Source organism: Oryctolagus cuniculus, chromosome 14, assembly GCF_964237555.1.
Source record: "Oryctolagus cuniculus chromosome 14, mOryCun1.1, whole genome shotgun sequence".
Lineage (NCBI taxonomy): Eukaryota > Metazoa > Chordata > Mammalia > Lagomorpha > Leporidae > Oryctolagus > Oryctolagus cuniculus.
Genome location: NC_091445.1, coordinates 50,196,591 through 50,223,045, shown reverse-complemented (window position 1 = coordinate 50,223,045; position 26,455 = coordinate 50,196,591). Strand labels below are relative to the sequence as shown.

At 37.2% G+C, this 26,455-nt stretch overlaps 1 protein-coding gene across 7 annotated transcripts in view; it reads left to right on the top strand.

Annotated features, from left to right (window-relative positions):
* CDH12 (cadherin 12) overlaps window positions 1-26,455 on the top strand; it is a 1,101,741-nt gene that overhangs the window by 601,181 nt on the left and 474,105 nt on the right. For all 7 annotated transcript variants that reach the window (XM_017344661.3, XM_051853848.2, XM_051853852.2 and 4 more), the window contains one exon: window positions 21,905-22,054. The gene's annotated coding sequence lies outside the window, so the exon portion shown is untranslated. The remainder of the gene's footprint in view (window positions 1-21,904; window positions 22,055-26,455) is intronic.

Sequence of the window (26,455 nt, the reverse complement as noted above, 5' to 3'; positions counted from 1 at the left end):
TTTATTGATTGCCATGCAATAGGTTGAATGTAAATAATTTTACAATATCAGTATCATGAGAATATAATCATATTTCCCATAGCCTATGTATGTTACAACTCAAGACAGAAAAGTATAGCATTGTTGTTTGGAAACAGTTAAAGAACAACCTAATAAGGCCTTTTCCATGTGGCCTACAACCTGTTATTACTCCATCTTCATCATTCATATATTTATAAAGATGTTAAGTTAGCACTATATCTATTCTAACTCAAACCAAAGCAGGTAAAGAGGATGTACAAATGTTTTGTGTAGTGTGGCTCCATGAGTCATTTGGGTATTAAAGAATTGTAAAGTTTCATTTTTCTGGCAATGATTTGTAAACAAAACAGAGACTCATTTGACATAAAGCTATTTTCTTATAAGTGGCAGTAGAAAGAATATGAGCAGAAAAATTTTTCCCTAGTCTTTATGTAATGTTAAGGATATTGTGAAAATAAATATAACATTAATTAGGAGGAGAGATAGACCTTCATCTGTTGGCTTGTTCCCCAACATTTTGATAATAAAGGTAGCCACAAATAAGCTTTCTCTTCTAGCCCTTCACTTACAGCCCATCACTTTGTGACTGAAATGTACTGAATAAGCAATATAAGTAATATATCTCTATTGAGTTATATGTGTCCATGCCATGTGGTATAGATCATTTGTATACACTAATCAACAAATTGAGGTTCTTATCCAAAAACAGTCATATCTTTTGAGCCATGTATGTATTTGAATTTCCAAGTAATTGTTGCAAATCATTTTTCAAGTATTTCTATTTATTTATTTGAGAGGTAGAGTTACAGACAGAGAAAGGGAGAGACAAAAAGAAAGGTCTTCCATTCACTGGTTCACTCCTCAAATGGCCCTATCACCAGAGCTGAGCCAGGGGCTTCTTCTGGGTTTCCCACAAGGGTGCAGGGTCTCAAGCACTTAGACCATCTTCCACTGCTTTCCCAGACCATTAGCAGAGAGCTGGTTCATAAGAGGAGCAGCCAGGACACAAACTGGTGCCCACATGGGATGCTGGCGCTGCAGGAGGAGGCCTAGCCTACTGTGGCACAGCACCAGCCCCTCAAGTCATTATTTTTAATGAGTACACCTTGTGAAAGAACAGTCATACCTTTAGTTGTTTATCTATAGGTGTTACCTTTGCACTGATTTGTACAAACTTTGAAAGTGTCACTTTAGAAGCTTAAGAATTAATAAATGCATATTTTATTATTTGAAATAATACAAAACAAATTCCTTATAAAAGGAAAAATGTCTAATGAGTTTGGGGGAAGAGGGCAGAAGCAAAAGAAAAGAAAAAAGTAAATTGCAAGTGTAACCTGATATTAGATATGAGACATCATCCAAGAAGATATAAAAGCAGTTTTATTAATATAGCTATTTAAATAGGTTTTTATATAAAGCAAAAAGAATTACTGTCATTTATTTTATCTTTGCTTATAATATATGATTTAAAGTAACAGTAATTTTAGTTTAAAGAAAGAATGGAATTTTTTAGAATATTAACAAGATTGGCATTTAGAAGTGGTGACCAGTCTCCATCTCTCAAATCTGATTAAAGGATTTCTGCATTTCCAGGGCACATTCAGGGTAATTAAAATCATGCTTGTGTTTTCATTAGTGGGAGCAGAACAGAATTTCTCAGTCTCATGATGAAATTGTATTCTATATGATAGCAAACTGAGTTTCTTTTTTGACTGCCAGAGGTTAGGAAAGTAAATGATTTACATTCTTCTTTAATGAAAGTGAGTTATTTTTTTATATCAGAACTGAAAGGAAAAGCACTTACATACAGGGTAATAATCTTCAGTATTCTATTGGAAATCTATTTCATCCACTCTTCAATGTTAAAATACTAACATTAAAATTCTGCAAAGATCTATTTTTTCAATACATAATGGAGAAAGTAATGCTTAAACCTCCACCATGGTATGAAAAGTAAAGGAGTAACATGAATTATGGTACTTCAAAGTTATATTTGACCAGTGTCTTTTTTTTTTAAGATTTATTTATTTTATTTGAACGACAGAGTTAGAGAGAGGCAGAAGCAGAGAGAGAGGTCTTCCATCCACTGGTTCTTCACCAGATGGCTGCAATGGCTGGATTTGAGCCTATCAGAGGTCAGGATCCAGGAGCTTCTTCCGGGTCTCCCACAAGGGGCCAACTTCTACTGCTTTTCCAGGCCATAGCAGAGAGCTGGATTGGAAGTGGAGCAGCCGGGACTCGAACTGGTGCCGTTATGGAACGCTGGCACTTCAGGCAGTTGCTCTACCCACTGTTCACAGCATCAACCCCTGACCAGGGTCTTTTTCAAATACTTTTATGTACTTGAATTTGTTTTTCTTATAAAAAGTATAACAATAATTATGGTTGATAATAATAGTAAATAGCCAATACCATTATTAAGAAGTCATATGGGGTGACGAATGTGGTGCAGTGGCTTAAGCCACCAATTGAGACACCTATATCCCAAGGCGAAGTGCTGGGTTCACCTCCCTCCTCTGCTTTCTAATCCAGCTTCCCGGTAATGCATGCCCTGGCAGACAGCAGGTAATGATTTCAGCACTTTAGGCTTTAGTCCCTACCACAGACACAGGAGATCTAGATGGAGTTTCAGATTTCTGTCTCAGCCTGTCCCTATCCTGGATGTTGTTGGCATGTGGAGATTGTACCAGCAGATAGGAAAACGTATGTATGTATGTATGTATGTATCATCTATCTTTCTCTCTCCCTCCCTACCTTTCAAATAAAAATTATAAACTCCAAAATAAACAATACAATTGATATTTTTACTGAATTTTTTATTGAAAGTATCTCTTCACCTCCATAAATATTCTATCTAAAACATTTTAAAATATGGTATACATATGCACATAATTGAACAGATCAATCAATTTTTGTCATCTGATCACTCTCATAATCAACAACCACATTAAGAACAAAACATAGACCGGTGCCACGGCTCACTAGGCTAATCCTCCGCCTTGCGGCACTGGCACACTGGGTTCTAGTCCCGGTCAGGGCACTGGATTCTGTCCCGGTTGCCCCTCTTCCAGGCCAGCTCTCTGCTGTGGCCAGGGAGTGCAGTGGAGGATGGCCCAAGTGCTTGGGCCCTGCACCCCATGGGAGACCAGGAGAAGTACCTGGCTCCTGCCATCAGATCAGCGTGGTGCGCCGGCCGCAGCGCACCGGCCGCGGCGGCCATTGGAGGGTGAACCAACGGCAAAGGAAGACCTTTCTCTCTGTCTCTCTCTTTCACTGTCCACTCTGCCTGTCAAAAAAAAAAAAAAAATAGCATAGTATACTCAGAGTCTTCACTATTCCCATCCATTTGTTTTTTTGAACTTGTGAAATGAAAGTATATAAAGCCAGACTCAGAAAGAAAAACATCACAATTTCTCTTATTTGTGATAGTTAATATGTAGAGAAAATAAAAATTGTGTGGATGTAAGAGCATTTGGTACATAGTTACATCTATACATATTTTAAATGTAGGTACTGTTACATTCACATTTAAAACTTTGAAACTATGACTGAAAAGTTAAACCACTTGTCCCAAGTTTGCAGTTATTAGCAATGCTGAGACTTGAGCAAATTCCAGCACTGTCCAAATCTACACTGCCTGCAAAAAGAACTACAGGTGTGGAATTGTAATGAACTTGAAATCCATCCTTATCTAAGACAATCCAGAAAGTTTCACAACGGAAAAAATACCCAAGGGTGACATGACACTACAAAGGAATTTCTCTATTGCCAAATGGCAATGGAGTTCACATTTCACACACAACCTAACCAGGCCATGGTACCTACTTAAATGTAAAGTTTGGGACATGAACATAGGCAATCAGGAGACAAGAAAATCACAAACATTTCACAAGTTTTATTTTAATCTCTGAATTTTGTCAGCATTTTGTACATATGAAATAGAATATCTTATAAGCATTTGTATAAAATGTTGTCTACACTGAGATGCCCTGTTTGCTCACACAAGGAAATGTTCTGAGAAGATGTTAATTATACTCATGGAGTTTTCCAGTGTAGCTGTACTTCACAGTTCTTGCTCTTTGTAATTCGCAAATTAACCAACGTTAAGAAATACTGAGAACTGCCCTAAAAGTTAAACACAGTAATTCTTTGACAAAAATTCAAGTTACAAAAATTCAGCCATTATTAGTGTGCTTCTAATTTTAAAGGACAATTTACTTGTGACTCCTTTTCATTGACATAAATTGATCCTTTATCCTATTTAAGTACCCCAGTGACGTCTACCCCATTGTTACTTTATAATTTGCTTCCTTTACAAGACATCACTTTTCAGATTGGAATTAGGGACACATTAGAGGAGATTCAAATATCTGTACAATTCCATTCCATCTACTTCCTTCATCTGTAATTCAGCATTAGGCAATTAGGAAATTGTTCTTTTCTGATTAACTTTGTAATCTGAAATTATATATTTTTTCTGATACCAAAAACAAAACAGAATAAGAATACACATGATATTGAAATATCATCTTTAAATAATGTTTTAAAGGCCAAAAGTATCCACTCATGGTGTTTGATCTACGTTTGTGGTATGGAGCCAATACATATATCCTTGAGTGCGGAAGGAGACCAGTCTGTAACATTGCAGATCAGGGTTTTCAGGCCTCTATGGCATTCCCTGTGTTCATAGTTATCAGGCACACATGTAACACATCTTTTACTCCAGGCACTGTGTTATGTGTTTGTGATACATCAAGAAAAAAAATGTGTTCTCTGTCCTGGAGAGACTGAAATGTGTTACAGAGGACAGGATATAAATTGTGTTATGCTGTGTACAATTCAAGTTTGTTAAATTTATTTACTTGAAAGGTAGACAGTTACACAGAGAGACACAAATCTCTAGTCTATCATAATGGAAGTAGAGTTGGAACCCAGGTGCTTCAACGTGGGATACGGGCATCCTAAGTGGCGTCTTAACCCCTGCATCAAACACCTGCCCTTGCCATGTACAAATTCCCATGAATGTTGTGGCATAAATGAACACCTATTTACTGTCTTACCTTTCCTTATGGCAGGATCAACTGGACTCTCTGGGAGATCACAAGGTTGAAGTCAAGGTTTCAGCGAGGCTGTCCTTGCTTCTGGAGACTCTTGGGAAGAATCAATTTCCAGTTCATTCAGATTGTTGACAGGATAAAGTCCCCATGGTTGGAGGACACAGGTCCCACGTTCTCACTTGCTGTCATCCAGGACTCCTTATCAGCACAGCTACGCTGGTCCTTTCCGCAGACATCCTCCACCTTCAAGCATCAAGAGCTTCCTGGTGTTTGAAGTCTTGTTTCTTTTTCTGGCCCAAAATGGGGGAAAAAATTATCCTTATAAATAATATCTGAAAGTAGATTGTGCCCATCAGGATAATCTCCCTATTTATGAGTCATTGTAAACTTAATCATATCTGCAAAAATTCCTTTGGTCTTTTACAAGGTGAGAGTCACTGGGATCACCTCAAGGTTCTTACTAGCTCAGACAAGGTTAGAATGCAGAAAAGAGAGAGGTGTGCCTTGCAGTGCATCTCCGTACGCCCACTTGATGCTGTGCTACTCAGTAATGCAAGTAACTGACGTAAAAAGAAATCTTTAAAAGGAAAGAAAGAAAGGAAAATGTTGTGGTAAGGAGGCAAAAGGGCACCCAGCTTCCTTTTTCTCCAAACTGAAAGTCATCAATATTCTGTGCCTGATGTTGTTACTCTATATTCCGTTTCATGTTTTACTCTCGATCCCGAGGAACTTGGTTTTTGTTCTTGTTGTTGTTGATGGCATTTTTGTTGGACAGTCACTATGTATTTGATGCTAGCATTATGAATGATTCACTGTCTCTTTGGGAATTTTACAGAAAGTTTTTAAATCTTTAATCAAGGGGTTGTCTAAGTGTATCAGTCAGGGTTACAACCAGAGAAGATCTAATGTGTGTGTGTGTGTGTGTGTGCGTGAAGCAAGCGATTTATTGCCAGGAATTATGTTATGGGAATATGGCGACTGGATGGGCAAGCACAGAATCTGTAAGGTAGGCCATCGGACAGAGCAGTTGAGAGGTCTGGGACACTGGCTGAGCTGTGCTCTATGGGCAGGATATCTTACTCATAGAAGCTTCAGCTATCTTCTATTTTCAACTGATAGAATCAAGACTACTACAAATTATGTACTAAAACGTCCTGAACTTAGCGTCAACTAATTTTGAACTCTATTAACATCTACAAAAGACTTTTGCAACATACTTTCACAGTAACAACCGGAAAGCCATTTGTCTACTCGGAGATGGTATGCCTAGCCAAACTGACATATAAACAAAACCATGGCTAATTGTGGTCAAGCAAAACAGATGTCTTCTGTCTCAAAGTCTCATTATATAACACTCTATCAGAAGAAGAGCATCTTTTTTCATTGATTTTCACAAATGATTAAATATATTTAATGTCAGGTATACTCACAAAGGGCATGAACAAGTGTTTGGTTGCTCTGTGGATGACCCACACATCATGCTTTTTTTTCAGTGATTTTATTTATTTATTTGAGAGGTAAAGTTACAGATAATGAGAGGGAGAAACAGAAAGGTCTTCTTTCCACTGGTCCACACCCCAAATGGCTGCAGTGGCCCGTGCTGTACTATCGATCCCCCATTCTCGGAGGAGGATCGACACCAGACCCTGCGCTGTTCTTTCTGCCCGGCTCTTCCCGGGTTAGCTGCTGGTCCCTCACTTGTGGAGGAACGACGCCCGTCCCGGATTAGCTGCCGGCCCCTCCACCTCCGTGGAGGGGCGGCACCCCCCGCCGCTTTCCCCGCTTCTGCGGAGGAGCAGCACACCGCCAGCCGGCTCTCTCGGGGGCTGCTCAGATGTTCCTCAGGTGTTCCTTCAGATGTTCCTTATGCATGTTGTTTCTCTCCTCCTTTATAGTCCTCTTCCACCAATCCCAACTCTGCTACCCACACGCTGAGCACGCTGCTCTCCTCCAATCAGGAGCAGGATCAGCTCCTGCAGCTTATCAGTCAAATTGGCGAGAGGCACCTGCATAGAAGTTGTTTGGTCTCTCTCAGCGCCATATTGTGGGAGAGTAGATGCATAGAATAAGTCTTAATTCCAGTAACTTAGTCTAGTCTCAGTTGCTCCCCACACTGTACCAATCCAAAGCAGAGAACCAGGAGCTTCTTTCTAGTTTCCCACATGAGTGAAGGGGCCCAAGCACTTGTGCCATCTTCTACTGCTTTCCCAGGCCATTGCAGAGAGCTGGTTCAGAAGTGGAGTACCCGGGACTAGAATCAGCGCCCATATGGGATTCTGAAGCTGCAGGCAGAGAATCAACCTACTGTGTCACAATGCTGGCCCTTGACATCATGATCTTTTAAGAATGATCATTCACTTGCATATTTAAATTTGATGAGAAAAAGTGGTATCCATCAATATCCCAAGTAACATAATTTCTACATATCTTCTAATCTCATTTTACCATTGCAGTAAATTCATAATTATTTTATACATTATCTATAACTGTTCATTGGTGTCCATGGTAGGAGTAGTTAAATGATTTCAGATCAAACACATTCTTGCATATTGTTTTACTCAAGGCTATGTTTGTCCATATTTAAGATTTTGAAGATGCTATGATGTTTAAAGACAGAGCTTATTAATGTGGCAAACTTCTGCGGATGGCCTCGTTTTCAGATTGAATCTGTTTTGTGTGTCTGTGTGTGTGTAGACACAGATTGCATGCCATCCTTAACAGTACAACAATTCATATATCATAGCATAGCAGGATATATCCACAAAACTTCTTTTCCCTAGGTAATTTCTAAAAGTACAAATTAAATGGGAGAGAAAAGGTTATCCATTTATCTATAAAAACATTCAGTCAATAAACTTTTCTCTAAAAACAGAGGTATTGAAAGTTTCAAGATACAAATATTAATGTTTGAGGCAATGCTATAATTACTTTCAGTGATTTTTAAGTGTCATGTCAATTGTATCCCCAATAATTTCTGTCACTATCTTTAATTTATCATTTATTCCTTGAGAATATAAAGGTCTGGAAAACTGGGAAGAGAATATGACCAGTTTCCTCTTTATTAATATTTGAGTAAATAATATTTTCCCAAAGTTCACATGCCTAGTTCAAATTCCTTCTGAGAAAAATGCAACTGAAACACCTATGCTTTTGTAGGGTTATAATCTTGGAATTGATTTCCACATCAAATAAAATTGTTATTGCAAATAACAGAATCAAGTCAACATTACTAAAGTCGGGGTTGACAAAATGTGGCCCATGGGTCAAATCCCTCATCCTGCCTTTTTTTTATGCCCTACAAACAAACAAAAAATGATGTTTTCAAATGGTTAAATTTTAAATGATTACATAAGTATCTATCCAGTATCCTCAAGTTTGCTTTTCTGCCTTGAATTCTAAAATATTATGTAATCCTTTCAGAAAAAGCTTGCCAGTCTCTATGTCAAATTAACATAGGACAATGTGGTTTGAAAAGACCTGAATTCTAGCTTATTATTTTAATAATTATCCAAGTGACCTCAGGCAGGAGCATTTAATTTATGTTGGATCATAGCATAATTTATATTACCTTCCATTTCTTCCCTTGCAAAATAGACATAATATAATTTTGCTCACCTCGTACATTATCTTCTTTCTCAAAGGAAATAATGTGTATGAAATCTCCTTGAAATGTACATGACAGCATAAAGTGAATGTATTGTAGAATCAGAATATCCACAGGGCTTGACATTAAAGTGAAAACTCCAATGTAATTGTTAGAGTTCAATCCTAGATCTGCCACTGACTGGCGTAGTTGATTTGACAAAGTTATTCTAATGTAATCTAGGTTACTCTACCTAGGTTCCAACCTAGTTGTTTACACGGTTTCTATGTCTCCAATTGTTTCTTAACTAGCTTCTTTGAAAGCTGTCTCCATTGTTTACTGAAAATGACAAATTTCCAGATAATGACTAGTTTCTTCTGGGATGCTCTTCTTATGAGACTGAGCCTCCTTGAGATTCAGTTGCCAGGAAAACACAGAGCTTGAACTTGCTGTGTTCTTTGCACTATGTCTCATGTCTTATATTGCCGGAATATCATCTCCCAGGCCAGCTTTCACCAGCACCTCCATTTTTCACAGGCTCTTCCTTTACAAACTAGAGGGCTATCTCCTTCTGACTTGTTCTACTTGCCTGTGGTGCTGAGCTGATGAGAAGCAATTGAATGTCATGTTTGGGTGGGCTCATCCTCCTTTGCTGAATTACAGATAGATTAGAACATACACTCTGTTGTAAGAACACCCTCTTTCCTGTGTGCATGGGTAAATCTCACTTGCTTACCTCATTGCAAGAGCTATGTTGCATGTCACAAGACCCCATAGTGCAGCCTGATTTCTTGCTTTGCCTCATCTGAAAACTGCACCAGCAAAAATCCCTCATACAGTTGACCCTTTTGAACTAAGTAAAACATGAATATTTACCTTATGCTACTAAGAATCTAGTATTTTTGATGCCTTACATGCTCCAGAGATTATGCAATGTCTCATCACAGAGGCAACACAAGGGCTGGGGCTGGTCCAAGGTCAATCTGCTTCAGTGCTCACGTGTTTTCTGTCAACTGTGCTTGCTACCAAACTGCAGCCTACTGAGTATTCAAGATTTACCCCTAAAACTTCAGAATTTTAACACATCTGTGACCTTGAACCGGCTTGTCTCTTTCCCTAGCTAGCTGTTCTGAAATAGCATCAATTGAGTAGGTGATCCTAAGGACATTCTCTACAGAGATCCTAAATCAAATATCCATTTAATGAAGTACCAAACTTCAGTTAAAAAAAAAAAAAAAGCTAATTTTTTGGTCTCTCAAATTGCACACTTTAAAATCAATCAAATTTGGCCAGAAAAAGAATAAAAATCTTCCAATTAAATATATCTTGGTGAGAACACCTAATATTTTCATCCAGATGCTAGAATGATTATAACTCCTTAAAATTCTTTCTAAAATGGCTAATCTTATTGTTCTTATCAGAATTTTATGTTTTTAAATTACTATTGGGGCCAGCGCTGTGGCATAGTGGGTAAAGCTGCTGCCTGTAGTGCCGGCATGCCATATGGGCACCGGTTCAAGTGCTGGCTGCTCCACTTCGATCTAGCTCTCTGCTATGATTTGGGAAAGCAGTAGAAGTTAGTAGAAGGTCCTTGGGACACTGCACCCTTGTGGGAGACCTGGAAGAAACTCCTGGCTCCTGACTTTAGATTAGCACAGCTCTGGCCATTGTGTTCAATTGGGGAGTAAACCAGTGGAAGGATGACCTCTCTCTCTCTCTCCCTCTCCCTCTCCCTCTCCCTCTCCCTCTCCCTCTCCCTCTCCCTCTCCCTCTCCCTCTCCCTCTCCCTCTCCCTCTCCCTCTCCCTCTCCCTCTCCCTCTCTGTGCAACACTTTCAAATAGATAAATAAATCTTTTTTAAAAATTATTATTGAATCATCTTTCTTTATAGTAAGTTTTGTAATTATCTGAATTTTGTTTCTTTTTTACAGTATCTATTTGTTTTCATCTACTTGAAAGGCAGAGAGAGCTAGAGAGAGAGCAAGTAAGAGTGAAGGTTTGCATTTCCTATTTCACTCCCCAAATGCCTAAAATAGCCAGGGTTGGGCCAGGCCAAGGCCAGGAGCCTGGAACATCATGCAGATTTCCCACATGAGTGGCAGAAACCCAATCACTGGAGCCATTCTCCACTGATTTCCAGGATGCATTAACAGAAACGCTAGATTGGAAACAGGGGCAGATGCTGGTAGAGCTCTGTGATATGAAATGTGAGTTTTCCAAGTAATGTGCACCACAACACCTACCCCTGGATTTTTTTTTTAATTTGAGCTAGTAAAAGCAGAGTATAGCAACTTGGTTTGTCTGTAGTTCTGAAAACTAACTGAAAATATGTTTCTCCTCTACCATTGATATAATAAATTATATGTTTTAATTATAAATGAAGATATAAATTGTGAAATATTTATTTTCTCAAGAAATGTTTATTAATAATATATGATCCTGATATTTTAATATCCATAGCCCTAAGTTTACATGGAAAAAATAAAATGACAATTTTATGAAATGAAAAATAACTCATTCTTTAAGTGGAGGAGTACAAACTCAGTGAGAATGAAAAATATTCAATTAAATTGTAACATTGGCTTGTCATCATAAAATATGACTTACATAAAAAGGCACCTCCAGATAACTAGTGTTTTCCCCATTAGAAATTAAGAACCTAATTCTTGGTCTTTAGATAAGAAAAATAAGTCCATGTGATAAAGACAAATGGTCCTTGCTTTGTGGCCCCTTTGAGAGAGCTACCCTAAATGAAAATAGTTCTGGTGTGGAGAATTGTGATAGCTTTTCATATTCCCAAGCAGGGTGCAAGCATCTGGAAATCTAATTCCCCACACATTCTCCTGTGCTGCTTTTAAATATAATAGTGAAATGATAGAGCAGGTACAAACAGAGCCACTTACCGAAAGCTAGAAGTTCATTCAATAGGGCTTTGTACTATTTGTTCAGCAAATCTTTATTGAGTGTCTATTTTGTATCCAGTGGGCACACTGAACACTGGGAGGGCTTTCTAATCGTGATGGGTCTTTTCACTTAAACTCATGTATTGCAGTGTGCAAAGGAGGAGTCAAACAAACCTCAGGAACAAAACTGATAGGTTGAAAAATTATATTCTGACAGTAAAGAGACCAACATTTGTTTTTTATTCATAGATTTCATTTCACAGAGAAGAATGTTTAATTCCATGCTCAAAGCTACTTTATCCAATAAACAATTGAGAACTATGGAGGTTTTTTTTTTTTTTTAACTGTTGTTGTTATTTTATACCACATGGGTGACATATTAAACATTAAGCCTTATGAAGAATAATATATTTTCAGATACAGTTCTTGGCCACTTTCAATAGGAAACAATGGGAGATGTGGCAATGTGGGTAATGACTGCTGGAATGAAGTTTAAGGTATTATTAGTCAGCTGACCTCTTTGTGTGAAGCCTGCAGTACAATAATATCAACACTCTGTCTTACTGGTAGGAGCATGAATGCTGCCAAAATGCAAAAATATAGTGGATTCAGCTGGAATGAATTCTCAAGTTAGACTCATTGACATTCATCACTTAGAATCAAAACAAAAGAAAACACTATGTGAGAATCGCGTTGTATATATCTTTCAAACAGAGAGCGAAAGAACAGAGGGGAGGAAGAGAAGGAGGAAAGGAATAAATAGAGATGGTATAAAATAAGGTCTAATGTTGCTTTAAAAGTATCTAAGGAGAAGTATGTGGGTAGAGTGGGAGAATATAAATGAAGCAAGGTTGGCCAAGAATATTTGAATGATGAAGTGATAGTAGAGAAGTCTACAAGTTCCTCTACTTTTTATATTTGTTTGAGGTTTTCTAATAAAAATGTATGATAAACAGAATTTTTAAAAAAATTTCCTTTGCCCATTTCTAGTCCAAAGTTCAACAAGAATGTCAGAGTCCATCCCTCCACCTTTCCAGAGAAAAGGTGAACATTTCACAAATGCCTGGGGAGGATTTTTCCCCAGTGATGAAATATTTCTATTTTTTTCTGGATAAGCCGTCTTAGAAACCATACCCCTATACAGTATCTGATTTGTCTTTCTGTAGGATGGGACCCAGTTTTCTTGATTCTTACCCATCACAGATGGAAGTCCATATGGATTGGAAATGAGCATCTACCTACGATCACTTGCCCACTATACCACCTTTGTTCTAGTCTATTTCAGTGAGGCAACTGCCCATGGCATTTGAAACTCATCAGTGAGAGAATCAGAATCCACTCTTAAAGAGGTCAGGTGTCTCTTTAAATAAAATACTTAAATTTTACATTGTTCTCAAAATTATAGCCTCCTCTTGCCTTTGTTTGTATGAGCATCTACCAAAAAAAAAAAAAAAAGCATTGGAAAAGAAAAAGAAATAAAATACAGATTAACTTGACTTTCATTTTCCAAAATTAAATTTCTTACAACTGAGAGAGTCATGGTTAGTCAACCTACTAAAGCTCTGATATCATTAAGAAAAAATTTATTTTTCATGATGTGTAATCTTCCTTTAAAAATATGTTTGGTTTATGTTTATTATAATATTTTTTCATAAAATGGGGATTTGCCATGTTAATATATTTCTGAAACACATTTACAGGTTTATTTATTTATTTGAAAGTTGGAGCCACAGAAGAGAGAGGGAGAGACAGAGGGAGAGAGGTATCTTCTATCCACTGGTTCACTCCCCAGATGGTTTCAACTCCCAGCAATGGGCTAGGCCAAAGCCAGGAGTCGGGGACTTTTTCCAGGTCTGCCACATGGGTGCAGGGGCCCAAACACCTAGGCCACGTTCCTCTACTTTTCACAAGCCATCAGCAGAGAGCTGGATCTGAAGTGGAGGAGCCGGGACACAAACAGGTGCCCATATGGGATGCGGGAGTCACAGGCGGCGACTTTACCTGCTATGCCACAGTATCAGCCCTGGAACATTTAAATGAATGCATCCACTTATGGAGGTTTCACATTTATATCTAATAAATAATATTATACACTAGTGTTTCTAGTTTATCAGCATTAAGAGCAATAATACAATGCACAATATTTTGTCAGTGCCATCTGTGGTATCACTGAGTCTAGGTATGTGCACGTGCAGACTCATACACTTCACACAGGCATGCACACAAATGTCATTGTGTTACAAAATACAAAATTACTCTGCTGAGATGTAGTGGCAGTTTGTATGTCTATCAGCACTTTATTCTAATTTTTTGAAATTGTTCTTCCTAAAAATAGATGGTCTATAGTTTTTATGTTTTTTTTTTTTTTTTAAGATTTATTTTATTTGAAAGAGAGAGAGAGGGAGAGAGAGGGAGGGGGGAATAGGGAAGAGAGAGAGAGAGAAATAGTTCACCTGCTGGTTCACTCCCCAAATGGCTGCAACTGCCAGGCTTGTGCCAGGCTTTAGACAGCCGTCGGGAGCTTCTTCCAGGTCTCCCACTTGGAAGTTCAAGTACTTGGGTAGCAGGGGCCCAAGCACTTGAACCATCTTCACTGCTTTCCAAGATGCATAAGCAGGGAGCTTGATAGAAAGTGGTGGAGCCAGGACTTAAACCAGTGGCCAAATGGCATGCCTGTGCAGCAGGCAGAGACTTAACTGGCTACGCCACAGCACTGGCCACAGTTGTTACATTTTTGATAGGAAATTTTTCTTTAGATTCACTATATACACAACAACAAGACATACATCCAATCTACATCTAATTGGATATATTCATAATTTTAAAAAGTTTTCTTTGGGAGTATAGACACTTCATAGATATTATCTATTTTAATTAATAATGATAGCTAATATTTACGGAGAAGTCATTTTGTGGCAATTGCATTCATAGTGTTGTGGATCTTCTAACTAATTTAATCCAGTTTCTCCATATGTATTAACTGTCATCCTATTTGACCATATTTTGTCATCTGAAGAAACTGAGGCAAATGTGGTTTAACCAAGGATTCAGAATCACTGTTTGTTTTTGTTGTGTTGTTTGAATCGCAGGCAGTGAACCATTAAAATCCCTGCTGTTTTTATCACTGTTCTACCATCATAACAGAAACTTAAAATCCATATATTGCTGTACAGTAGGTAGTAAAAATGTTATTTCAGGCTGCTCACCAAAAGTCTGCGATATATTAAAGCCCTGTATTTCTGTGGAGAGTTTAAATTATTTTAATAAGGAAAAGGCTCTGCAAGGCAGATACAAGTCCCCTATTCTTTGTGTTGTGGCAGCAAATTATTGACTTTTGCTGAAAGTGAAAAAGAGCAGGTTGACAGGAGAGTAACCAGGATATTAGAGTCAGTGTAGCTGAGAGGAGAATGAAACATAGTATTCAAGTTAATAGAGTCACCAAGAAATGTGAAGAAAAACTTCAATTTAGTAAATAAGTAAATAAGAGTAAGAGGGAGATCCTTTTAGAACTATTCTGTAACAATACCAACTTTATGATGCTATATAAAGAATTTTCATCATAAGGCCTGTCGAATGAAGTTAGAGTCTGAGAAAGCCCAATTATTTTTCTGTAATATAGTGTCACCTGCTGCAGGGTAGATGTTGAAGATATGCTAGAGTAATCTTCCAATACACATTACAGGAAGTTAGGAGCAAATGGACAATGACATATGTGTATCAAAAAGTAATTAAGCATTTCACAGCGGTCATTGTTCGAAATAGAATGGCACTTTATTTCTCTGTATAAAATTTTACTGAACTATTATCTGGATAGGTACTAGAACATTAAGTTTAAAGTTATCTTAAACTGTGATTGAATGGGGAATGCTCCATACAATTTAAGAAACCATTATATATATTATAACCAAATATAAAGCAGGTGATTTTATTCCATCTTCAATATGATTTCTTTAGAAATAGAAAATAAAGTCATGTTGATTGTTGTCTTATGAATATAGTAGGCATTAACCATTTAATTTTGATAACGTTTTATTCAAGAAGAAATGGGGGCTATGTTGGGTTGTTGGCATCCTTATTGACTTGTAATTTATATATAATAAACTACACATATTTAAAGTGCAAATTGGTGAGTCTGACAGATATGCACCTGTGAATTAATGAAGATATTGAACACTTCCATCATCCCAGAAGGTTTCTTGTGCAACTTTGCCAATCCTCATTCTACCTCATCTACTATCAACCACTTTTCTGCTTTATGTCATTATGGATTAATGCACATACTTTTGGACTTTGCATAAATGGAATTGTATACTATTTATGTGTTTGATTATGGCTTTCTTACATCACTATAATTATCTTGAAATTGAATTTTTGACTATATTAATATTCTACCCTTTCCATTGCCTAGCAGTAGGAATCATAGTGTAGCCTTTCACTTGGGATGCCCCTTTGAGTTGTTTCCAGTTGGGTAAAAGTCAGCATTTTTGCACAAGTCTTATAACCAGGATATATTCTTTCTTTTCCCTCAGCACAAAATGGCATATGTTTAACCTATTAGGAATATACCAACATATTCCTCACAGTGCACTGAATTATATGCCTATGGGTGATATAAGAGAATAATAGATGTTTTACACCAAACCCAACACTCAGCATTGTCAGTTGTTTCTTCTATCTGATTTGAACTACTCTAGTGGGTTAGCCAATATTGTTCCAAACGTCACAGACAAATGAATTAAAATAAGTGTATCTTGGCAAAAAAATGAAATCTATGCATAATGTTTCATAATATGCATTTCCATGAATTTTTGAAGACTCTTCATATATAGGGATTTCAAATATATTTGCCCAAAATAAACTGACCTTTTAATTCCATTTTCCATTTTACCTTTTAAAGTAGCCTTGTATACTAGTAGTAACTTTTAAACCATTCGGTAAGTGGGTGTATAGTTTAAAGTTAATAAAACCATTTACAATAGGATTTCTTGTAATCCTACGATTTTTTAGTGAATAGAACATTCATATTACATTGTTTCTCTCATTAGTATTTTAGGTCAGTCATTACCTGCCTTTCTGACTGCTTAAAAAGATTAGAAATATCACAACAAAGAAATAACATGTGGAGCCAACACTGTGGCATAGTGGGTAAAGCCACCGCCTGCAGTGCCAGCATCCCATATGGGTGCTGGTTCGAACCCCAGCTGCTTCATTTCCAATCCAGCTCTCTGCTATGGCCTGGAAAAGCTGTAGAAGATGGCCCAAGTCCTTTGGTCCCTACATCGTGTAGGAGACCTGGATAAAGCTCCTGGCTTCTGGCTTTGGATCAGCACAAATCCAGCCCTAAAGGCATTTTGTGGAGTGAACCAGAGGATGGAAGTCCTTTCACTCTCTCTCTCTGCCCCGCCTCTCTGTAACTCTGCCTTTCAAATAAATAAACCTTTAAAAAAATAGAATGCCTTTTTCCCATTAAGCAATACTGTTCATTAGTATTATCCATATGTGCATTTATTTAGAGATCATTTTTAGTCTGGTTAAAAATCCATATGATTTAGTTATATAATTTTAGTCAACACTAATTTTCAGTGGCTATAAGCGAATTTATATAAATTTAATAGATTCTTAAAACTTTAAATATTATTTATTTCATCTCACTGACAGTCTTATCTGAAAGATACAAAATAGATTAATCTATGCTAATAAGAAAGGTCTAAAATGCCAAGCAATTATGGCTACTAAAAGCCAATTCTTCTCTTTTAATTATGCACTGTGCTTTTTTGTTATTTTGAAATAACTGCCTACTAAAGTGGAAGTGTGGTTTTAAAAACACAAAATATATGAATATTACATGTCTTTTCTTCAAGAATGCTTCCCAGTTTTAAGTTAATTCTCAATCATTTTAAATAAATTACTTTTCTTTATTTTTCTTTACTAATAAAGCACAGTTAAAAAAATACTAAGTATCCAATCTAGTAGCTATAAAACATCTCTGTCCTTTGAAAGGACAATATTATACTTATTTAAAAACAGCAGAAGAATGTTCTGACTTTAGCAATGTTTCTCATCTATGCCTTACACAAATTTGGATCAGTAACTCCTGGTTGATTGTTACATGACTTGAACGATGAAGTAAAAATATTCTTGTTATAATGTTATTTACAAAAACTAATTTAATTGTTAGAGATGCAGATGGATGAGAAGGAACTGAAAAGTGTATTTGCATACAACCTTTTGTTCTTGACTTCTGATTGTTTCTAAAATAGGTAGAAAGGATATCACAAATTATTAATCAAGTAAGTAATGCACTTTTATAGCTGACTGATATCTGAGAGATCATATAGTTTAATTTTAATTGGCTCAACAGTATAAAGCCTGTTAGTGTCAGAATTTTGACTACAGTCCAAGGTTTCTATCCTTTTATTATTTTCCCAAAATTTCATCATATTTCGAACTCATACCTATATGTGAGTGAAACAGGCATCAAAAGTGTGAAAAGTTTCTTTTAAAAGCTGTACATTTAGCCATTCATCTTACATAATTTAGACATAAGCAGAAATACACATAATATAAGAGAATCAATTAGAATTCTCCAGGGCCGGCGCCACGGCTCACTAGGCTAATCCTCTGCCTTGCAGCGCTGGCACACCAGGTTCTAGTCCCAGTCGGGGCGCCGGATTCGGTCCCGGTTGCCCCTCTTCCAGGCCAGCTCTCTGCCGTGGCCAGGGAGTGCAGTGGAGGATGGCCCAAGTGCTTGGGCCCTGCACTCCATGGGAGACCAGGATAAGTACCTGGCTCCTGACTTTGGATCAGCGCGGTGCACTGGCTGCAGAGCGCCAACCGCAGCGGCCATTGGAGGGTGAACCAACGGCAAAGGAAGACCTTTCTCTCTGTCTCTCTCTCTCACTGTCCACTCTGCCTGTCAAAAAAATAAAAAATAAATAAAAAAATAGAATTCTCCAAACATTTGTGTGATAGTATTAGCTTGATAATACTGCTGGAATAACATTTTTTTTATTAGTTAGGCTGCTGGTTTAATTTTTTATATATTAAAACATTTGACACTACTATTCTGAGATTTAACTTTTCCTGATAGTTAAATCAACACAGAGTTGTAAGGAGGGAATCCTGGAATCTAAAGTTGTATAAGGAAACACAGTCTCATCTAAGAATCATAAGACCACAACTTTAACAGTCATTTTAATATATTCCAGGTTTACCTAATAAAAGCCAAGACTGGGAATACTCTAAGAGATATCTAAGGGTAGTGAGATCTCTGTACTTAAAATTCACAAGTTTTCTGTCAGCTCATTTTTCCTTCATAAATTACAATCCCAGTTCACACCATTGAGAACAAACCAAAATGAAGAAGGAGAAGAAAAGGAGAAGAAGAAAAAAGAGTGGTGTCTGTTTCCATTTTATTTAGGTCCTAGTTTGACTCCAACACGACCCAGATAAAGATACTTGTAGGACACAGTGGAAAACAAGACTTCTCTGAAAATGAAGACACTGAGCTTCCCCCTAAGTGTAACAGAGCAAAGAACAATCACTTCCTGTTTTCATCCCTCATTTCTCCACCATTAGAATATGAGAAAAAATGCTTGTGATCACCGACTTAAAAATATTTTACAAAAGAAAATTTTTAAATATTTTGTTACCTACCTGATGGAATTAGACGAAGTATTTCCTAGATAAATGCTTCAGACGAATTCCGTGCAACACACCTTGCCCAGATTGAGTATTTGAAAGACAGCACCTAACATCAACACACTACTACTCTCTCCTCCCACTCCCATCTCAAAGACAATTTCATTTTGCTTTGATATTCACGTATATCTTTACACATAAAATCAATTAGTGGCATCGAGTTAGGTATAACACTACAGAAGAGTTACTCGTACTTCTAGAAAACGTTTAGTATGATGCCCCTAGCTTCTATGAGAATGCAAGTTACTTGGACTCATCATCACTGCACCCTTACATAGCCAGGGTTTTCAGGTAGAACTACCAAGGCACACAGCTTATTTGTTTGTTGTCTTAATACACTCCTGGTTTAGTGACAATAATTGCTGGTGAGTGTGATTCAGGAAAAGAAGCAATGTCTTAAAGTTATAAAAGCTTGAAACAATAGATCACTATTTAAGATCCTCAGAATGGGGTTTGGACTAATAGGAGAAATAGAGTGTTTTAATTGCACGGGCGACTAACCACACTTTAGCACAATGAAATCCATCCGATTTTCATTTACAAGTGCTGCTCTGAAGAAATTAGCAGTTACACTTCCTGTTTACTATTTATGTTCAGGGTGCATCAATTTCCATTTAAGCGGCCTCTTTTCTACTGGAACATTCTAAGCTGGTCTATAATTGGATAATGGTTTCCTGCTTAACAGCAGCAAAAGTCTTCCTCCTCCTGAAGTGTATTGGGTAGATCACTTCATCATCAGCTCTCAGCCTGCACCAGCTGAGGGAGCAAGAGATCTACTTCCCCACGGGAGGCTGAGCGGCCCCTCTTCCAGGGGCTTGCTGGGAGGGGGGGCATCGCCCCTTTAACTTCAAGTAAGAGCATATGTCCTGGTTGCAGCAACTCAGTTACCCTGGAGTTTTACTTTTTCCAAAAGGTTCCATCAGAAGACTTGGATTTTAAGACAATAATTACCAAACACTTACTGAAGAATATGTGAGCATACTTCAGAAATGTTCACGGAAGAGGGAATTAAAAAAATAAAGTTGTTTTGTTGCCAAAAAAACTTGAATCTATACATAGGTGTTTTTTTTTTATAATACTTTCCATGAATTTTTGAAGGTTCTTTGTGTGTGTGAGTTTCAAAGCATTTTGCACCATAGTAAACTTATCTTTTAATTCCAATTCCCATAAACTTTGGAAATACCTTTGTATAAGAAAAGCAACTTCTCTCTTATGTCTGTTGTACACATTCTGTTCTTGAAATTTGGGGGTTATTCTAAGATGCATGCAAATATAATCAGTCTCTCTCTCTCTCTGTCTCTCTCTCTGTCTCTCTCTCCTTTTCTTCTCCCTCTTCCTCTCTCTCTCTCTCTCTCTCTCACACACACACACACACACACACACAGGAATGCCATATGTCTCAAGTGAGACCTACTTGGAAAAAAACAGAAGTACTGAACATATCACCCAGTATCACGGTGAGGACAGTTGTTAGTTTTCTCTCTGGCAATGAGAATTTTCTCACACTGAAGACATGCAAATGGCTTTTTTTGTCTGTTCTTTTTATGTTATTTGCATAATTTTCTCCCGCAAAAATGAGAACTTCAGAAATTAACCATTTGGGATTTTGGCATTTGGTTAGGTGACCTTTTGCAAAGAGTTAGAGCTCTTCAGGGAGCCAGTGACTTTGGACTTGAGAGTGTGGAAGTACACTGTGGGTCCATGACACAGAGTGCATGATGAAGTGGGGTCAGCAGGTTGGTAATGGCACATGCCTGCATTCAAAAAGTTGTTCAACATTTTGGACCCTCTTAGACCCTTGCTTGTTGCTTTAGTAAATCAGCATTTGAATAGATGATAGAAGAAATGATTCAGTCTTGCAGTGCTGTACTCTCCTATTTTACTGAGATTAATAGTGTGGTGCAAACAGTCTTGCAAGTGTGATGCTAACTTAAATGCTGTTTGAAAAACTATACAAGTAATGCTGCATTCTCCTTGCTTTGGTTTGAGTGCTTGTGTCTCTAAAAACTGCCAAATATGCTTATTTAGTGTGAATACTTCCTTTTTATACATTCAGAGTGTTGCACTCTGGGGGGCTGTAATAAACGTTTAAATTCATTTTACTTAGACACAGGTTGATGTATGTGGCAGGCTAGGGGCAAAGACAAGTGCAGCTCTTTTATCACAACGCTTTAAACATGGTTCAGCTTTAGGCTTGTCTTACAAATCAGCTTTTCCAGTCTATTAATTGTTTCACAGCACCTGATACCTTACATGATCGCACCTCGAAATAACGGCAGGAGAAAGCACACGTGTTTAAGTCCTGCGAAGGCTATTCTGTTTGCAAATTACCATAGTTATAGTTGATCTAGTAAGCTAGAAAAGGCGAAAATCCCAAGCGGCCTTGGTGCTTTTTTTCCAGTTCCCAGGAGTCTCACCACCCGTCCGTGCGTGTTGCCTGCGCACCAGAGCCTTTCCCTGCTAATCAGGTCAATGAGTATCGCCTGGCTCCAGGGACAAGACAGGAGTCTGTCACAGCAGTTAGGGAGCCTACAAACGGAGCATGCTGGCGGAGCCTCTCCCGTTAGGAAGCATCGCACAGTCCTCATTTACTCACTGGGAGCCTCTGAGGATTTCAGCTGATCTTTTTCTCCCCTTAGACAGTGAGCAGCTCCACATAAACACGGGAGGAACACAGTAGCAGCTACTTGGAGGGTGTTGATTGAAAACTTCGATCTCCCCACCCCATTCACGGTTGATTTGCCTGATTTCTCACCTCCACCTCCTTCACAGAGAATATTTCAATTAAGGTAAGTGCTGCTTTCTCTGGATGACTGCATCGCACTGAATTTCTGCATGGAAAGTTCTGACTGACTAATCTGAGATTCTGCACTGCAGCAAGTGACTGTTTATGTCAGGAAAAGGCTTAGTTTAGAAGCAAGTGTCCTAGCGTGAGAACGGTGTTTGGGGATAATGATGTTACTGAGCAATTCTTTTGAAATATAATCACTCTGACTGGCATCAGGAGAAAATAAAAGGAAATGTGAAAAGAGAGTTAATTTCTCATTTTACCTTTTAAATAATCTACTTAGAGGACTGTTCAGTGCCTAGGTAACTTGATTTTGATTGAAGTGGTTTGTTGATGTCATATGATAAAATCTCTGATCTGAGTCTGAAAGCTTCAAAGTTAAATTAGACTGAAATAAAATTTGCAATTGAGAGTTGAGGTTCTGTGCAGCTTTCTACTTTAGCAACATCCCTGAGCTCCCTTTCAGTTTAAGGATTCAGGACTAAATCCTTGAGTCTTTTAATGGTGTCCATTTAGGAATTAAAATTTAAGTGTTACAGTTTCTGAGGCAAGAGTTAAGAAAAAGAAACCCTGGTGATTTATAGGACGTGGACATAATTTATCATTCTTATATGAGCGATAGATTTATTTTATGAGACAGATTCATAAAGAAGATTAACTGCTTTCTAAAATGTTTATGTTTTAAAAAATTTTTCAGTAAGAGATTAAGGTTGTATTTTGCTTGAAATCCTGATTTTTTTAAGATTTTTTATGTTTGAGATTCTTCTTTGTTATAAAACTAAAATGAATTGAGGTTAAGCATATATTTTACATATAGTTTAGGGAATTATCCAGGTAATTTATGTAAACCAGAAAACATTTTTTCTTCTTCATCTATTTTTCTAACACATCTGATAAAATTATCTAGAGAAAAAATGGAAGTCGCTTCCCCCCCACAAAGTTTGATTTAATTACCCAAAAGTTTTCTTTTCAACTTTATTTTGCATGAATAACAATTGTCTGATGCTTTATCCTGTACTGTGGTAAATTTCTATGTAATTAAGGATAATGAAATGTATTACTATAATGATATGCAATCTATTGATTAGTACTCTAAATATATGAAGAATAGCAACCATATTCTTGTTATTACATAGAACTTGAGTGATAAAGTGATTTTTAAAAATGAAATAACCATTATTTTTAATATATTGTTTTTAATACAGTCCTGTATGCTCTATTTATACATATTAAATGTCAACCCTCATTCTATAATGCTAAATCACATTGAAAATATCCAGATGCTTTTGTGAAGATTGTAATAGTGTCTTAAATGTCCTTCTGAGAGTGGGCACTCATGTTTCCTGCAATGTTGATTCTACTTTTCTTCTATGGGTATTTGGAGATGGGACATTTTATAAAAATATTAGAACATTGCTCATTTTTGCTGGTTATCCTTCAGAAATTCCCTAGAGAGCTTTTCAGGCTGATGTTGATGTTATTGCGTCTTCCACAGGGATAAAATATTTTCAGAATTCCCATAGGCACTGATGTACTGGTTGTCTGTGTGTTTTTAGCCAAAGCCTGAAAACATGTATCTACTTTTGTAGCTCTGAGATTCCATTTCTTTCTTTTGGGGGAGATTCTTTCTCAACTGATTCAAAGATAACTAAGAAAACAAGAGGGCCCAATAGCTTATCCTCTTTACCCACATGAGAGACCAGGATGAAGCTCCTGGCTCCTGGCTTTGGCCTAGCCCAGCCCTGGTCATTGAGGCTATGTGGGGAGTGGACTGTGGATGGAATCTCTCTCCCTCTCTTTCTGTTACTCTGCCTTTAAAGTAAATAAATAAATCTTTAACAGAAAAAAAATATTTATGTTTGAAAGTGAAGCTAATTATTCAAAGGGATATATGTAACATTTATTTTTATGTATCTGAAAGGGGAAGTGACAGAGAGGAAGAGTCTTCCATCTGCTGGTTCTCTCCCCCAAACGGCCACAATGACTGTGGCAGGGCCAGGCGAAGGCAAGGAGAGGAACTGCTTCCTGGTCTCACATGTGGGTGGCAGAGGCCCAAGCACTTGGGCCATTTTCCCCTGCTTTCTTAGGAACGTTAGCAGGGAGCTGGATCCAAAGCAGAGCAGCCAGGACTCAAACCTGTGCTCCAATATGGCATGCCAGCATCACAGGTATCAGCCTAACCCACCATGCTACAGTATCAGCACTATATATTTGAGTTTTTAAAGGAATTTTGTCATTGTAGTTATGGTCTTAATTGGCATCATACAGACCGATAAAAGAATAGAGTCTTGTGTGAATTGAGAGTTAGAATCTGTTCATTTTAAGTAGGACCTGTCTCTTGAATACACTTTCTATATTTTCCATTTCCTGATCCTCATGTACTGACTTAGGTGCTGTATTTAATTGCATTTTTCATTTACTTAGTACTAACTCATTCCTTCTATAAGATCAGAAGTTATCTTATAGGAAAACTTCACTTAAAGACGGCAATTTCAAAATTTAAAGAAAAAATAGGTTAAAACTTTATAAAACTTGCTTTATGATCTCTATCTTGTTCAATATTTGGCATTTTAAATAAAAGATAATGGAGTGTGGCAATATTTAATATATCTTGTTCTTTCCTAAATGCCAGAAAGCTGGGTTATAAACTTTTTAGTGTGACTAAATAATCATCCAGTCAAAATGATAGCATGGACAGTTCACCCCCATTTTCCACAGGAGGTGGTGGATGCTAAAGCTTAGATCTGCCTGTGCTTAAAGTTCATACTCTATACTATACATATTTCCTTATCAACTCATGCATGGTGACTGTTTCCAATATTTGACATGGTACTCATGAATATTTTAAGACTTTTAAGATAGTACAGAGTAATTATGTTGGCTTCAGAACAGTTAACTCTTGGCTTACTCAAATGATTTTTCAACTCCAAAGCTAGTAGTGATTAAAGCAAACACGCACTTTGCTTTCTTAGGTTCTGATGGAGGTTAATGCTCAAGTCTTTGCTTCTGGCTGATTCTGATTACTAGTGACAGAAAAAGCATTCCACTTTCAGCATAATCACTACTGAAATTTAGTATTTGTCATATGTATATATAACCTTCCAAGAGAGGTTGACACAATCTCAGGATAAAATAAAATAAAAAATAGACATAAGTTCAATGCTACTTGCATTGAAATAAGTTTAAAGAAGGTGATGAGGAATTCAAGTTAGTGGTGAAAGACATCTGCATATTATAAAAGAACAAAATTAACAGAATGGAATGTTACTAGTAAACAAACAAACAAACAAAAAAAACAAATAAACCAAAAACAGATTTTAATGTATAGGACTCTCTTTCTCTACTGACTTCATATGTGTCTTAATGTCCATTTTCAAACAGATTAAGGGATATTATTTCCTCTTACCTACTACTTTTTCTATATTTTACTATGGGATTCATATACTCTAATTATTGCAATTTTACTAATTTTAAAATTCATGCAAAATGGAATTAAAAGATAAGTTTATTTGGGTGTTAAAATAAATTTGAGGGAGGGCATTGTAGAACAGCATATTAAGGTGCCAGTTGGGGTGCTCACAACCCATATTGAGTTGCCTAGGATCAAGTCCTACCTTGCTTCTGACCCAGCTTCTTATTAATGTGCACCCTGGGAGGTAGAAGATGGTGGCTCAAGTACTTATTCATAGGAGATACTCATTCATAGGAGATACAGATAGAGGTCCTGCATGCAGCTTGTAACTGTCCTGGCTTTTGTGGGCTTTGGTGCAGTGAGCCAGAAGATGAAAGATTTCTCTCTATATCCTCCCTCTCTCCCTCTCCATCACTCTGCCTTTCATAAAAATGAACTAACTTTAGAAAGTTTAAAGTCTATGTATATGGGGTAACTTAAAGCATTCATGAAAAATACACATTTTACACAAATACATACACACACTAATAGATTTCAAGTTGACTTTATAGTAAAATAAACTTATTTCATTTTCTAGAACTTTTTAAAGTATCCTAGTCTATGTGTACACAAACTATTTCAATTCGTATTTTATATATTGATTCAAGTGATAAACATATTAAAACATACTTTCTTCAGTGGAATCCATTGTCTTCTATCTTCTAAGCCACTAAAACTTTGAAATTTTACTAAATATTAATCTCAACTACCATGCCACTTGAAGTGGCAGAGTCCAGGAATATTGATTTAATAAGTCTGAAAAAGGACTCCAGAACTATAGTTTCAAGGCATAACCAGGTAAATCTGTTATCAGATAATTGGATGTTCTAGACAATATCTGTTATATATCAGGGTCTATAGAAATATGACATAATCATCAGTGTTATAACATTTCCATGTAACCCTATTGTGCAGCCAAAGTTGAAATCTAGACAAGCAAATTCCAAACTT